The sequence below is a fragment of the Neophocaena asiaeorientalis genome, unplaced genomic scaffold (assembly GCF_003031525.2).
Source record: "Neophocaena asiaeorientalis asiaeorientalis breed wild unplaced genomic scaffold, Neophocaena_asiaeorientalis_V1.1 scaffold152, whole genome shotgun sequence".
In the NCBI taxonomy this organism is placed as follows: Eukaryota; Metazoa; Chordata; class Mammalia; order Artiodactyla; family Phocoenidae; genus Neophocaena; species Neophocaena asiaeorientalis.
In genome coordinates this window covers 2839185-2855934 of record NW_020185338.1, presented here as the reverse complement: position 1 = coordinate 2855934, position 16750 = coordinate 2839185, and the positions used below count along the sequence as shown (strand labels likewise).

Genomic DNA, 16750 nt, shown 5'->3' with positions numbered 1-16750 from the left:
CCACCCCTCATGCCTGGCATCTACTGGTCCAGAGGTTTGCATGGTAGAGGCACTTCACAAACAGGGAAGGAGTTTATGAAATAATCAATATGATTCCCCAGATTAATCAAAGACAATTCAGTCCCTCCATCACAGGTACCACAGTCATTTTAGGGGTTCTTGGTTTCCAAGAGGGTAACCTGTCTAAAATGCTTACCTCACTCTTCTTTTACACCTCAACTCCAAAGATTTATACCCCCACACTCATGATTGTACTACACTTTACCATCATCTAGAGCACTTTACTAACTCAAACACTTTAAACAATTTAAAATTCTTAAAGTGTGCTCCAAATCAATCCCTTACTGTCCTTACTTTGTTCCCTATCAAACCATCTACCTAAATGTTTCTCTGAATGTTGATATCTGCAAACAACTTTATGGCCATTTAGAACACATGTGGATATTCAAATGTAGGCAAATTGTTTTTTAAAAGATTAATTAAAACTTTTAGAGTGACTAATGAGGTGTTTATACCAATGCTCCTTCTGAGAAAAATTAGAAAAGCTGAAGCAAATATTAAACACAGACAAACCCACACACACACACACACACACACACACACACACACACACACACAAACACACACAAAAAAACTCTAAAGATATCATAGAAATATCAAAGCAGAGATAATTTGTAGGATCAAGATTTGAATAAGGGAAAACCCAAAGAGGTAAGCCTGGTATTTGGAGTGGAGTGTGGCTGAGAAAATGAGAAAGTAAGCAGAGATATTAGTGGTCTCATAGATTCAAGAAGTGCTATGAATACCCAAGCAGCATGTATATACATATGCTTGATAGTAAAGCTGCTAAAATACAAAGACAAAGAGATAACCTTAGATGCCTCCAGAAGAAAAATTATATATGAGCTTCAAAGAAGTGATACTGTAGGACTTACAGCTGACTTCTCAACAGAAGCAATGAATCCAGAAGGCAGTGGAATCATATCCTCCAAGTACTGAAAGAAGATAGCTGCCAACCTAGAATTCTATGTCCAGCAAAAATATTTCTCAAAAATGAGGATAAAATAAAAACATATTTAGGCAAGTGAAAACTGAGATTTTTTTAGCATCAAACATTCTCTTTTGCAAATGTGAAAGAGAAAATTTTAGGAAGAACTATGATCCTAGATGGTATTTGCAGAAAAAGAATGAATGATAAATATGTACATAAATTTAAATATTTACTCTATGAAGCAATAGTTATAATGTCCTGTGGGGCTTGAAATATACAGATACAATTAAGGTACATTACAATAACAGCCCAAAATGTGAGGGGTAAATGGACTTAATGCATTTTTAGTTTCAAGTATTATCAAAGAAGAAATAAAGCAACAATTTATATCTTACTTTTTTTAACATCTTTATTGGAGTAAAATTGCTTTACAATGTTGTGTTAGTTTCTGCTGTATAACAAAGTGAATCAGCTATATGTATACATATATCTCCATACCCCCTCCCTCTTGCGAATACCTCCCACCCTCCCTATCCCGCCCCTCTAGGTGGTCACAAAGCACGGAGCTGATCTCCCTTTGCTATGTGGCTACTTCCCACTAGCTATTTTACATTTGGTAGTGTATATATGTCAATGCCACTCTCTCACTTCATCCCAGCTTACCCTTCCCCCTCCCCATGTCCTCAAGTCCATTCTCTACGTCTGCGTCTTTATTCCTGTCCTGCCCCTAGGTTCTTCAGAACCTTTTTTTTTTTTTTTAGATTCCAAATATATGTGTTAGCATATGGTATTTTTTTTCTCTTTTTGACTTACTTCACTCTGTATGACAGACTGTAGCTCCATCCACCTCACCACAAAGAACTCAATTTCGTTTCTTTTTATGGCTGAGTAATATTCCATTGTATATATGTGCCACATCTTCTTTAACCATTCATCTGTCGATGGACACCTAGGTGGCTTCCATGTCCTGACTATTGTAAATAGAGCCGCAATGAACACTGTGGTACATGTCTCTTTTTGAATTATGGTTTTCTCAGGGTATATGCCCAGTAGTGGGATTGCTGGGTCATATGGTAGTTCTATTTTTAGTTTTTTAAGGAACCTCCATACTGTTCTCCATAGTGGCTGTATCAATTTACATTCCCACCAACAGTGCAAGAGGGTTCCCTTTTCTCCACAGCTTCTCCAGGATTTATTGTTTGTAGATTTTTTGATGATGGCCATTCTGACCAGTGTGAGGTGATAACTCATTGTAGTTTTGTTATATCTTACTTTAAGTAAACCAGGAATGCATGTTGTAATCTATTGGGCAACTACTAAAAAGAATAGTTTAAAATACATAGATAACAAGTAAAGAGAACTAGAAAATGTAATAACAAAAATGGAATTAATGAATAATAACACAAGGAAGAGAGAAAAGGGAACATAGAACATGTAGAACAAATAGAAAACAAATGGTAAGATGGTAGATTTAAATCCAGATACATTGGTAATTACATTAAATGTAAATTGACTACATTTTTCAGTTAAGAGACAAAAAATTTGAGACTCGATTGAAACAATGACATACTGTTTACACTAGTCACATCTTAAGCATAAGGATACAGATAAGTTGAAAGCCAAAAGATAGAAAAATATATACTATGTGAACAAAATGAGAAGAAAACTGATGTACTATTATCAGTCAAAGTAGACTTTAAAGCAGAAGCATTACTGGCGATAATGAGAGATATTTAATTATATATCTCTACAAGACAGAGTTAAAAGGAGAAATAGATACATCCATACACATAATGAAAAATTTTAATATACTCCACTCAGTAACCTGATAGAGCAACAGACAAAAAAGGTCAGTAAGACTATAAATTAATTGAATAGCATGAGCTAAGAAATTTAACATAGAGAGAGAACACTTTACCCAACAACTGTAGAATACACATTCTTATCAAACATATATGGAGAATTTATTATCCATATGGAGAAAATTGTCCATATGTTGAGCCATAGATTTAAAATAATTAAAATCATACACAGCTTCTCAGGCTGCAACTGAATTTAATAGAAGTTAATAATAATAAAAAAAACCCTAGAAATCCCCAAAATATTTGGAAATTAAAGAGTATAGTTCTTAATTAGCATAGGTTAAAAATAAAGCATAATGCAAAAGAGAAAATATTCTGAAGTGAATAATAATGAAAATACAACATACCAAAACTTGTAAGATACAGCTAAAGCAGTGTTTAGAGAAAATTTTTATCATTAAATGCATAGGTTTGAAAAAATAAAAAGGCTAAAAATGAATTAGCTAAGCAACCTCTCAAGAAGTTAGGGGGCAATAGCATAATAGACCCAAAGAAAGGAGAAGGAGGGAAATAACATAAATAAGAGGAGAAATTAATGAAATAGAGAACAAACATATAACAAAATCAGCAGAGTTGGGTTCTTGAAAAGTCCAAAAAATTTGATAAAGCCCTAGAAAAACTGGATCAAGAGGATGCCAAAAGTAGTTCTACCAATTCACATATTCCACCAGTATTTTCTCAGAGGATCTATTGTTCTAATTGACACTCAGTATTGTCAGGGTTTTTGGTTTTTCCTATTTTAGGCATTGTGGAGTGTATGTAATGGTATCTTATTATGGTTTTAATTTTAGTGTCCCTAATGGCTTATGTGGCTGAGCTCACTTTTATATATTTATTTACAATTTGTAAATCATAGTTATTGTTTATGTGTTGTTGCAACATTTAGATGTTGGATATGTTTAAAACAAACATACCCAATATTGTATCTTTTTCTTATGTCTTCAACAAATTTTTTTAAAAAATCAAGTGTAAAATTGAGAAATCTTCAAACACTGCTGAAATCATTTGGACTTGAGTTTGTATTTCTAGAAAAGTCTAACGTCTGGTCCTCTGTCTTAAGAATTGTGGTGATGGGCAGTGAAATGATTAGTGAGAAAAACCACTTGGTAATGTAAAATGACTTCACTGGCACTATTACTGTCATAAAGAAATAACTTTGCCTCATCCTTCATTTAAAAATGTTATGGGTACCAGCCCCCCTTCCGGCCCGCAATGGCCAACATGCTTTCATGTGAAAAGCAGAATCTCTATTCACTGTCTATTTTTTGTGTTGCCTGACAAAAAGAAGCTTGTACTCAGTGGGGTCAAATAAATCACATTTATATTTTTCACTGTTTTCTTCAGCACTTAGGCAGTTGGGTTTCCCTCTTCTTTTGAGGCAGAAGTTAGCATGCAGGAGATTTATTTGGGGAGTACTCTTGAGAGGAACACCTGTGGGGGGAAGGGAAGGATGGTAGACTGGGAAGAGGAGAAGCTGAGCTGCAGTGTAGCCACTGCTGGGTCTCAGCCGACCCCGCCGGGAGCTCTGGAGCTGGGATAGCCATTCAGAGTTGTTCTGAGTTGGGCCACTGGGGTGGGGCCTCTGTACCGTGGTGACCAGCCATTGGCTGTGGGCTGACCTGGAAAAGGACTATGACTTTAAGTGGGATAGCTCTCTCCAACCTCGGCTATTCCATCAGGGCAATGCAGCCTATGGCCGCTGCCAACGCTGATCAAATTCACGAGGCACGTTATTGAACGTTCAAACGCTCTGTGGATACAGCGGTGTTTGGGATGGCCTTTAGGAGCTGCATCTTTTACTTGAGTTGTCCAGCTCTTTCTTTGCTGTGCTTATAGGCAGTCATGTATCAATACTGAGCCCAAAATACCTACCCTGCTGACATTGTGGCTTATGGAGTACTTCACGTGCCCAAATGTAAGGCAATTGTGTATATAGGCAACACTCTATGAGAAAATATGGAACAAAAGCCTTTTGGCAATTTGAATATAATATAAACTTTCAGGAATGCAGATGAAACAGCCAAATAGCTATGCATAATATTTACTTTAATTATGTATATTTAAAGTCTCATGTTATAAACTCTCATGCGACAATTTTATTCAAAGTCTTCATATGCTTTACCATATCTGTCATCACTGGAGTCAATTTCTGAGTTTTCTAGAGTTTTTTAGAACACATCACCTTTGTTTCCTTCTAAATTGTTTAAGATACAGTACTTTTGGAATCTCTATATAATAATGAATGACCTTGGAAATTGTACCCTAAGTTAAAAGCAGCCATTTAGTATTTGTGAACTCCATAATCACTTACTTTATTACTTCTTAAATTGTTTGTCTTTTTTTTTCTTGAAACAACTGACATCTAACTTTGTATAAGTCTAAGGTGTACGATATTTTGATTTGGTACATTTATATATTGCAATATGGTTACAACTGTAGCGTTAGTTAACACCTCTATTATGTCACATGATCATCGTTTCATTTTTACGGTGAAAAAATTAAGATCCAGTCTCTTAGCAACTTTGACGTTTATAACACAGTATTGTTAACTATAATCACTATGCTGTGTATAGATCCCCAGAACTTATTTATCTACTGGTTACAAGTTTGTTCCCTTAAACAACATCTCTCCTATCTCCCCAGCCCCAGTCCCTGGTAACCACCATTGCAATCTGTTTTTATGAATTTGGCTTTTTGGATTCCACATATAAGTGATATCGTACAGTATTTACCTTCCTCTGTCTGACTTATCTCACTTCTTAAAGTGTTTTTAAAAGGTTTATTCTCAACAATTTCCAACACACGTGATCGAGAGATCATTTTACTATTAATAATTACTAAATCTGGGGGCTTCCCTGGTGGCGCAGTGGTTGAGAGTCTGCCTGCCAATGCAGGGGACACGGGTTCGAGCCCTGGTCTGGGAAGATCCCACGTGCCACGGAGCAGCTGGGCCCGTGAGCTACAGATACTGAGCTCTGCGCGTCTGGAGCCTGTGCTCCGCAGCAAGAGAGGCCGCGACAGTGAGAGGCCCGCGCACCCCGATGAAGAGTGGCCCCCGCTTGCCGCCACTGGAGAAAGCCCTCGCACAGAAACGAAGACCCAACACAGCCAAAAATAAATAAATGAATAAATAAATTTATAAAAAAAAAATAATAATAATTACTAAATCTGTGTTAAAGTTTTCTTTTTAACCGATGCCATAACTTACCACTATAAGAATATTAAAACAACGTCTTCTCCCAACGGTCTTATTATTGAAAATAAAGCAACTCAGACAGCACTCTGTAATATGAGTGACTTTGTAAAGATTCTAACTTAAGGCAACAGCTTCTTTTCTGAGAGATCATCTGTGGGGAAAAAAGACCTTGCATTATATTTGTGTGTGTGCAGCAACCATGAGCTAAATGAAAAACTTTTCCTCTGTGTAATGGTTTCCAAAGATAAACAGATTGAGAGCTGCCTTAACTTCCCGATTCCACCCTTACATTTATCTTTCTCACATCTTCCCTCTAGTGTCAGAGGAAACTTACTGAAGGTAGGAAAAAGAAGAACAGATGCGTCATTCAAAGTTGCAACTTGTGGCAAAGACAGTCTCATTATTGCAGTGAAGCTGGGAACGTGGTAAAACCAAATAAACGAAATGACAAATTGCCAAGGAAAAGAAAAAAATAGAGTGAGCGAGTAGCAACATTCCTTTATCAGAGAAATCAATGATGTGTGCCATGTCAGTGGCCCTCCACAGCGGGGAGGCCAGGTGACCCAGGCTTGGTTGAAAGCCCATGACTGAGCCCAAATCCCTTCCCACAGCGACCCATCTGCTGAAGCTCCCCTTGAAGATATCTGCATGCTCCCAACACCACCCCTGGTTCCTAATTCCAATATTCATGTAACATTCTTGCTTCACTTGGCCTTCCTGCAAAGGTGAAGGATCTCTGGAAACGTGCTCCTCCCCTGAGTTCACTAACTCACCTTCTACACAGCTTTCCTCTTCTCCTTCGGAACTCTCCCTTTCCATCTTTTCCAAGGAAATCTCTCATGATTTACTAGTAAAAGTTCTTGTTCCCTAGAATTCCACTGTCTGCCCGCTGCCTAAACGGCGTACCCTGCCCAAGCACACTCACTTATCCCTGTGGCTTTATTTGTTGCCTGTAAACTGAGATCTTCCAGCCAGATTGTTTGGGCTTAAATCTCAAATGAACCATGTTTTAGCTGTAGAATCTCAGAAATGGGTATAATAAAACGACTGATCTCACAGGACTGTTTAATGATTAAATGAGATCATACATACAACATGTTTAGTACAGTGTCTGGTACATGGTATAAAAACACATGAAACGTCAGCTGCTCTTCTTAGTGTCTATTTCCAGCCTGTATCTCCAACCTGAGTTATCTTGCATATTATCATTTAGATGTCCCATAAACACTGCAGATGCAACAGGTTCCATTTAAAACTCATCATCCCACCCTCTCCATCTCACTGTCCCTGCTGTCACCCCACACACACCCCCCTAAATATATTCTTCCTTCAGTAACATACCCTAATGTCAGATAGCATCCTTGAGATGGAGAGCTCATTTGTAATATTTCACTTTGCTAAGTTATTTTGTTATTTCATTTAATGCGATCAGTATCCATACACGTGTTTGAGCCCCAAACCTTTGCCTGATTCTTAACTCCTCTTTCTACCTCCACCCGACACCCTCCCCTTGCTCCAAATTAAGACTTAAGGTAGCAGAAGAGCCACTCCAGACAGAAAGGACAGCGTGTGCAAGCGCTGAATGGGTATCACATGCTTGTCTGACTTTCAAAACTGTCTGCTGCCAACACACAATTTCAAGAATGTGTGGGGCAGAATTACAGGCCAAATAAAATAATACCTAATATGTTGTGTCTATATGTGGTCATTTTTTAATGTGCTTGAATACATTGTCTTATTTGATATGCACAAAAATCATGTGAGTTGGGCAGGGAAGATATTACTTTTCTCATTTTAAAGAGGAGGAAATTGAGTCCCAAAGGGGCCTCAAAGACCTGCTAGAGGTGCATGATCTGAGATCCATGAACGGAGGAGCAGCTCTATCAGTTTGTGGACCTGTGCTCTGTGCACAGTGTGGCCGCCTCATCCGACAGTGATCAGGGTATCAAAGCCCATATCCAAACCACTGCCTCCAAATCAAGGGCACTTGCTGTATTACTCAGGGTTCTCCAGAGACACAGAACCAACAGGAGATACGCATGCATGCATGCGCACCCGTGCATACACACACATCTTAGAAACGGGTATAATAAACACATAGATCATATAGTATAGCCAGTGTCTCTCTCTCTATATATATAGATAGATAGATAGATAGAGGATAGATAGATATAGATATATACATATATTTATTGAGAGAGAGAGAGAGAGAGAGAGATTGATTTTAAGAAACAAGTTCATGTGATGATAGATGCTTGGTAAGTCCAAAATCTGCAGGGTAGGCCAGTCTGGAGACCCAGAGAAGAGCTGATGTTGCTCCTCAAGTCTAAAGGCCACCTGCTGGCAGAATTCCTTCTTGCTCATGGGCCATCAGTCTTTGTTCTATTAAGACCTTCAACTGGGACTTCCCTGGTGGTGCAGTGGTTAAGAACCTGCCTGCCAATACAGGGGACATGGGTTCAAGCCCTGGTCCAGGAAGATCCCACATGCCGCGGAGCAACTAAGCCCATGAGCCACAACTACTGAAGCCCAGGCTCTGCAACAAGAGAAGCCACCGCGATGAGAAGCCTGCACACCGCAACAAAGAGTAGCCCCCACTCACCACAACTAGAGAAAGCCCATGTGCAGCAACGAAGACCCAATGCAGCCAAAAAGAAATAAAAATTAATAAACAAGTTAATTAAGAAAAGAAAAAAGACCTTCAACTAACTGGATGAGCTCTCCCGCCCCGGCACCGCTCCATGATGGAGGGTAATCTGATTTACTCAAAGTCCACTGATCTTTGAAAAGCATAAATCAGATCTTGTCATTTCCCTGCTGTAGATCCTCCAATGCCCTTCCAACACTTGAAGAATACAATCCAAATTCCTACAGTGCCCACAAGGTTCTCCTTGGGCTACATTCCAAACTCTGTTAACCTAGATTATAAACCTTCTCCTGAGTCTGTCCCCACCCAGCTGGCTAATCCCACCAACACCACTCCCCATTCCTGCTTCTTCCCTTTCAGGAATCCCTGCACATGAAATTAAGATAATTCAAGGAAGGCTTAACTGTGGGACTGTGTACAAAGCGTTGGGTGGGGTGTAGGAAAACCACAGAGACAGTGCAGCGCCTCAGGGCTGTTATCACCTGAAGGAGGGAGCAGTTCCAAGACCTTGGAAGAGAAAATGGAGAGGTGTCCCGGGACACCACCAGCCAGCCAGAAACCCCTCCACAAGGACCTGAACTCACTTCAGGCCCTTCATCCAAATCTCCTCCATCCGTATCTCCTCCTGGAGCTCCCCATTGGCTTAACCACAACTGGCTGCCATAGAGCACACTGGTGCTCACCAATGTAGTCCCTGCAAGTCAGTCTCCCTTCGGAGAGTAGGAGGCAAAGGGTGGAAGGTAGACCTCAAGGAGCAAATGGAAGGAATAGGGCACAAGGTCCTTAAACAGGTCCAGCGATCTCTCGAGGGGGCGTATCATATGAACATCCTTCTATCTGGGTCACCTTCCTCCTTCCTGCCCTCTCCCTAACACTCTCTCCAACTCTGATGTCCCTTCACTGGGCTCTGTGTCCTTGCCACGTGTCAATAACACCCTGAACCTCCCCTTATCACACTGAATAGTAATTATATTAATTATCTGTCTCTCCTACCCTGTACAGCTTGTTCATAATTATTTACCCAGCAAGTTGTCTCTGTGCCCTGCACATAGGCACTCAATTTCTGTTGTTGAATTGAATTAACCAGAATCATTTTATGTTCTTTTTTAAAAAAAATTTTTATCGAAGTGAAACAGGAGAGAAGGGGGCAGGGCACAACATCTGAAAGAATGGCATAGCCCAAGGACATGACATAAATTGATTAGAACCAAATGGGTTCAAGATGGTGGACAAGTCGACTTCCACTAGACCTTGAGCTTCAGTATACACTCACTGTAACACATCAGCAAGCTAAATGACACACCCACAGGCACCATGACAGTTCCAAGACCGACCATAAGGATCAAAAACTGGGCCGTGGCCCAATTCCTGGAAATCCCCGCCCCTTCCCCAAAGTAGCTGGAATACTCCTCCCACTCATTAGCCTATGAAATTACCCACCCCTATAAAAACTGACAACCCCATACCCTGGTGGCTTTCTTGCCTTCTGACTTGGCCCACGCTCTGCTCTGTCTGTGGAGTGTGTGTTTCTCTCTAAATAAATCCACTTCTTACCTATCACTTTGTCTCTCACTGAACTCTTTCTGCGATGAGACATCAAGAACCTGAGCTTCACTAAATCCTGAAACCAGGTGTGTGATCTCAGTTGGAAGACTGTGAGTTTAGGTTGGGTTCGAGTCCTGCCACGGAGGTTCAAATCCCAATCTGAGGTGCACAGTTTCACAAGTACAGTTGATTTATTGTAACATCTTACAGAAAATTCCGAACGAACTTTTTGGCCAACCCAATACAATGTTGTGCTAGCATCAGGTGTATAGCAAAGTAATTCAGTATGTATATTCTTCTTCAGATTCTTTTCCATTATAGGTTATTACAGATATTGAATATAGTTCCCTGTGCTATACAGTAGGTCCTTGCTGTTAATCTTTTTTTAATATAAATTCATTTTATTTTATTTATTTATTTATTTATTTTTGGCTGCTTTGGGTCTTCATTGCTGCCCGTGGGCTTGTCTCTAGCTGTGGCAAGCGGGGGCTACTCTTCATTGTGTTGCGCGGGCTTTTCATTGAGGTGGCTTCTCTTGTTGTGGAGCATGGGCTCTAGGTCCACGGGCTTCAGTAGTTGTGGCACACGGTCTCAGTAGTTGTGGCTCGTGGGCTCTAGAGAGCAGGCTCGTTAGTTGTGGCACACGGGCTTAGCTGCTCCGCGGCATGTGAGATCTTCCCGGACCAGGGCTCGAACCTGTGTCCCCTGCATTGGCAGGTGGATTCTTAACCACTGTGCCACCAGGGAAGCCCCTATCTATTTTTTATATAGTAGTGTGTACATCTGTTAATCCCAAACTCCTAATTTATCCCTCACCCCACCCCATTTTATGTTCTTAACCTCTATTTTAGCCGTAGTTATGTGAAATAAAATTCATATTTTATGGCAAGACAAGACAAATTTAAACATAAATTCTTCTCTGCTCTTTGGCCTCCCTCTCGCCCCACTGTGCATTGTGTATCTTCATTACCCGTGGACCAGACCTCCCCCGTTGGCAGAAACACCTGCTCAGCCATAAAGAGCAACATTGTCCCAGCACCAACAATAAAACTCCTTAAAAAATAACATTCCTCCTTAATCTTGTAAGAGGTCACGTGACCCACCAGGATTACGCTTAGATCTGGATTATGTGAACTGTCAATAATACGTCATTTGACATACAGCCCTCTGTCTCAAAAAACTTATATAACTGTGCCTTGATTTCTAACCGGTGGAAGACTCCTCAGAGCTTTCTGAGATGCTCTTCCCGAGTTATAATCCTCAAATTTGGCTCGAATAAAATTTTCCATTTCTTTCTTAGATTGACTGATTTTTTGTCGACATATATAATACTCACTGACATCCATATTCTTATCACATGTTTGAGAAAATAGGCCAAAGTATTAACTTATACATATTCAAGCCACAAAGATACTGCAATGTTATTGTCAGCATTTTAAACAACCAATTCATTATCTTTATGTATACTCTTTTCTACAATATGCACTGAGGATAAGACACTTACCCTCTTTAGGCCACTGGTTTTTTTATCTGTGATAAAAGGGAATTTGGCCAGATGATTTCCATGGTGTCTTCCAACTCAAAATTTCAGAGGTTTTAAGTGAAGGGCTGCATAATCTCCTTAAACTCGGCACCCACGTCTCACCCGTGGTTGTGTTTCCAGCACTCAGCCGAGGGTTTGGCATGCAGCAGGGACGTGAGAGCACAGCCCAGCTGTGGGGTGTCTGTTCAAACCCAACTCTGCCACATTCTGGCTGGGTAAACCTAGGCCGTTACCTTAGCCCTTCAGAGCCTCAATCTCCTCCTTTGAAAAGTGGGGCTAATAAATGGGATAATGTTGGCAAAGAGCTGAGCACAGAAGCCAACTCACGGTAAACCATCACGGAATGTGGATGACTGTACGAGCCAGTGAATCTGGGACGCTAGACAAATTGCCGAGATTAAACTGTGCACTATTTCTTCAGTATCATGTTCTCTAAAATACTGAGTGATTAACATAACTGTTCCTACTCTCTAGTTCGTAAGTAGATGTAAATTAGTTCCTGGCATTTGTGCCAAAACACCAAATATTACTAAGATGTATGGTTAGTAATTATATATACATTTACAGTAGGAGGCATACACTAAATTTATTTATCTTACTTTTTATGTATAAATAGATACATAAACTGATTATTACACATTTAAATGAACAACAGGCCAAACATTTGCTGAAACTTTTTTGTGGGCAAGAATTTTGTTTCTAATAAAAAGAATTACTCGATTATCATATTGTTACCTAATTATTCCCAAACAAAACAGTCTGAAATTTTATTGAGTTAAACCAGAGCTCAGGAGTTACCTTATCTTTCAAACCAAGTTTCTGACTATCTCAATAAATAAGAGAAGGTGTGATGACAAATGTAATTAACAAATGTGACTTTTTCTGCCAATTTTTTCCCTTAACTGTTTATGCTGTCGGTTTTGCCCATCTGGTTTTCATTTGAGAATAGAAATCACTAATCCTACAAACCATCCACTGATTTCTAATCCTAGAAAAGACTGGTATTACTTAGCAACATAATATGTTTTTCTTTCCTCCTGTGGAAATAAATGTGCAGCTTCATAGTGGATTAAAAAGACAATTGAGAAATTTCCTATTATAAACATGTATGGTATCTTAATTTCCTAGTATAATAGCAGACAGACGAACATAATTCATTACATTTTCAATGCAAATTGTTGACAACTGTTCATCTGGTTGAAATTATTTAAGCCACATCAACTCTAAAGAAAGTCCTACTTTCTAATTCCTATTTTTTTATAAAAATAATTCCATAGGCTTTTCAATACCCAGCAATCTCTTAAAAATTTCACATGATATTTAAAGCACCATCGTTGCAACCCCCATAGAGACATCTAGGCAAATATAAGTGATTTATATGCAGATTTCAACCTATTTACCGAGCTTAATAGTGAGAGACAAAATATTATATGCAAAATGCGTTCATTTAAATTTTTGATCAGATCTTTCTGCTGCTTGATGGAATGAGAAAGTTATATTGGTATTGGAGTAAATACATTTCAGAATAGAAGTCTCGTACCACGTTCATCTGTAATGAAAGACCTGGACGACAATGTGGCTAGATGATCCATCAGTTTCACTCGTCTTCTTGATTGACAAGTGTCACGGCAATGTGACTCAATCCTGAGATTTCCATAGTAAGCACTACAGTGGCTGAAATTATGACAGCTCTCAAACCAGCAACGCTGTGGGACCCACAGAGATCACCTCATCCATAGGATGCCAGCCACATGTGGTATACAAGATAATTTTAGGAATTACACACACATTGGTTGAAGTTACAGTTACGTTTGTGTATCAATGTGCATTAGAAGAAAACATAACTAGCATATTGAAGCTATGATTTCATAGATGGTATTACTTAGGAAAAGGATCAGTAATTAAGCAAAAAGTGAGTTGATTAAAGAAAAATATTAACAAAATAATAGTGCAGGTGGCATATGGAAATGACAAAAATAGTGATGGCCATATGTAAGGATGACTAAAATTTAGAAAATACTGACCTACTCCAACCCCTAATTGTATAGGTGAGGAACGTGAAGTCCTGAATAGTTTTAAAGGTTTCCCCAAGATCCTATGGCTTGTCAGAGGCAGTTTGGATTCTACAGTTTACAGCCCCACACTCTATGTATTGCATCTAAGATTGACTATCTTGCCTTTACAACATCTATTTCAGCCTCATGGAGCACACACATCTTTTTCCTGGAAGAATGGGTCAGTGAGAAATTCAGATAAATTCTCAAGCTATTTATGTATTTGATGTTGCTCCTTTTTATGGAACAACGGTTGTCCGATGACAACGAGTACAGTTGTCATTGGACCAGAATAAAAAGTGCTAATGAAAGTTGATCTCACTTTCAGCTACATTTTTTTAATCGAATAAATTTGACACGTAACACTCTGTCAGTTTAAGGTGTACAGGCTGTTACTTTGATATATTTGTATCTTGCACTATAATTGCCATTGTAGCCATATTTATCACGCTATGTAATTACAGTGCAATATTATTGTCTAGATTCATCATACTGTGCATTAGCTCTCTAGGGTTTATTTACTAGTCCTTACAAGATTTGTACCCTTAAACGTCGTCACTCTTATCCCCGCCTTACCCACCAACCCCTGGTGACCATTATACTCTCTGGTTTTTCTACAGGTTTAACTTTTTTAGATTCCACATATAAATGATATCATTTAGTACTTGTCTTTCTCTGACTTATCTCACTTCTCACGGCGAGCTACATTTAAACAGAGTAATATTGATTAGGTCTGTGTTGTTAGTTATGAGTATAGATGTGGACTATAAGAATGGTAAGTTTATAATCCTCTATACATTTTGTTAAACTAACTTGTGAGCCTTCTTACTAAATTCAGCTATGCTTAAAATTTCACTTTTATCCAACACACCAAGGCCTTTGGACATTTTTGCTTTGTATGTGAAGGATGTTCTAAGATATAGATTCTACAGTGTCCTGAAAATGAGGGGGGTGGAAGTGGGAGGGGTCCATATAAATGTCACTGTGCTCCAAGTGATGCGCTGGAGCCATTTTCTACCAGACCATGAGCATCACTCCCCACCCGCCTCCAGCGTTCAGAGATGTCACATTGGTAGCTTGAAATCATTGACCACAGTGGGAGTATTTACACCACAGTAGTTGGCAAATGCTACAAATCAGTGTTTCTTCGTTGAGAGAGTTGACTGTCAAACATTTACAAGGAAACCACTTTTTTGAGGGTGAGTGGAAGGCAGGCCCTTTTAAAATGAGGCTTGGTGGTCTCTCCTTTCAGCGGTGGTGTGAGAGCAGAGTACGAACTGCAAACTGTGGCGGCCAGAATCCTGGCAGGACAGGCATTTAGAAAGTTTCTTCTCCTCTTTGACTGAGTACTAGTTGAAAGAAGTGCAGCCAAAACTGTAACCAAAGGAGGTATTACGCTTCCAGAAAAATCACAAGGAAAAGTATTGCAAACAACGGTAGTAGCTGTTGGATCAGGCTCTAAAGGAAAGGGTACAGAGATTCAACCAGTTAGTGTGAAAGTGGGAGATAAAGTTCTCCCAGAATATGGAGGCACCAAAGTAGTTCTAGACAACAAGGATTATTTCTTATTTGGAGATGGTGACATTCTTGGAAATATGTCGACTGAAATATGTCACTATTGAAATGGCATCACGTGAAGCTGCCCATTTCACTGAAGCTCTGAAATCTTTCATCATGTAAATAATGTTCACATTTCTCCGTGTAAAATAAACGAATGATATCCAAACTAATGACATCCAGTGTCTCTAAAATTTAGTTTCAATGTATTGATATAAACGTTTCCAAATAAACGTATACAAGTGAAAAACAAAAATGAGGCTTGGGTGCTTTAAGAAATGATACGCAAATTAACTTTTGCACCTGTTAGGGAGTAACAGAGGCAGCACCACCCCTGCTCTAGGCAGCAGGTGAATGGAGGATGCAGAGAGACTCTGACCGCGTTTGCTTTGCTTTCGGGGGACTATGGTATAATTTGAGCCCTGAGGACAAAAACACAGGTCCAAATAATCAGAAATGGCTTTTCTCATTATTCTGCTGACCAGAAAGACCCTGCCTAAGGCTCTTTGGAAAGTAAACATGACAGGTAATGCCTTCTTCAGAAAAATATTTCTACATAAAAATCTTCATGGGGTTTCCCTGGTGGCGCAGTGGTTGAGAGTCCGCCTGCCGGTGCAGGGGACGCGGGTTCGTGCCCCGGTCCGGGAAGATCCCACATGCCGTGGAGCGGCTGGGCCCGTGAGCCATGGCCGCTGAGCCTGCGCGTCCAGAGCCTGTGCTCCGCAACGGGAGAGGCCACAACAGCGAGTGGCCCGCGTACCGCAAAAAAAAAAAAAAAAAAAAATCCTCATGAATGGGCTAGATGTGTGCCATCCCATAGAACTTTCTGCAGTGATGGAAATGTCCTGTATCCATGCTGTCCAGCAAGGTAGCCACTACATGCAGCTTATTTAACCCTTGAAACGTGGCTAGTCTGAATTGAGACATGCTGTAAGGGTAAAATACACACTGGATTTCCAAGACTTAGAATGAAAAAAAGAATGTAAAATACCACATTAAAATGTTTATATTGATTACACGTGGAAATGACAATCTTTTGGATAGATTATTAAATATTACATACTATTATTAAAATTAATTTCACCTGTTTCTTTTTACTGTTTTAACGTGGCTACTAGAAAATTTTAAATTTAAATGTAATATTTAAATCAATGCACACATTATATTTTTATTGAACACCACTGAGCTAGATCATGAAGTTCTGAGTCAGGTGCTATGGAAGACAGAAGGGTATAGAGAATCAAAAAGGAGGGGCAAGGAAAAACAAAGCTAAATTGTGCGCACCTCAGCAGACAGATTTTGTAATGCAACTTCCCCTTCCACACGGAGTGTTAGAATGTTGGGAAAATGCATCA

The 16750-nt window shown here is 39.5% G+C and overlaps 1 pseudogene; it reads left to right on the top strand.

Annotated features, from left to right (window-relative positions):
- Nucleotides 1-15460, top strand: part of LOC112393873 (10 kDa heat shock protein, mitochondrial pseudogene) — a 42993-nt pseudogene extending 27533 nt beyond the window's left edge.
- Nucleotides 15461-16750: the final 1290 nt, after the last annotated feature.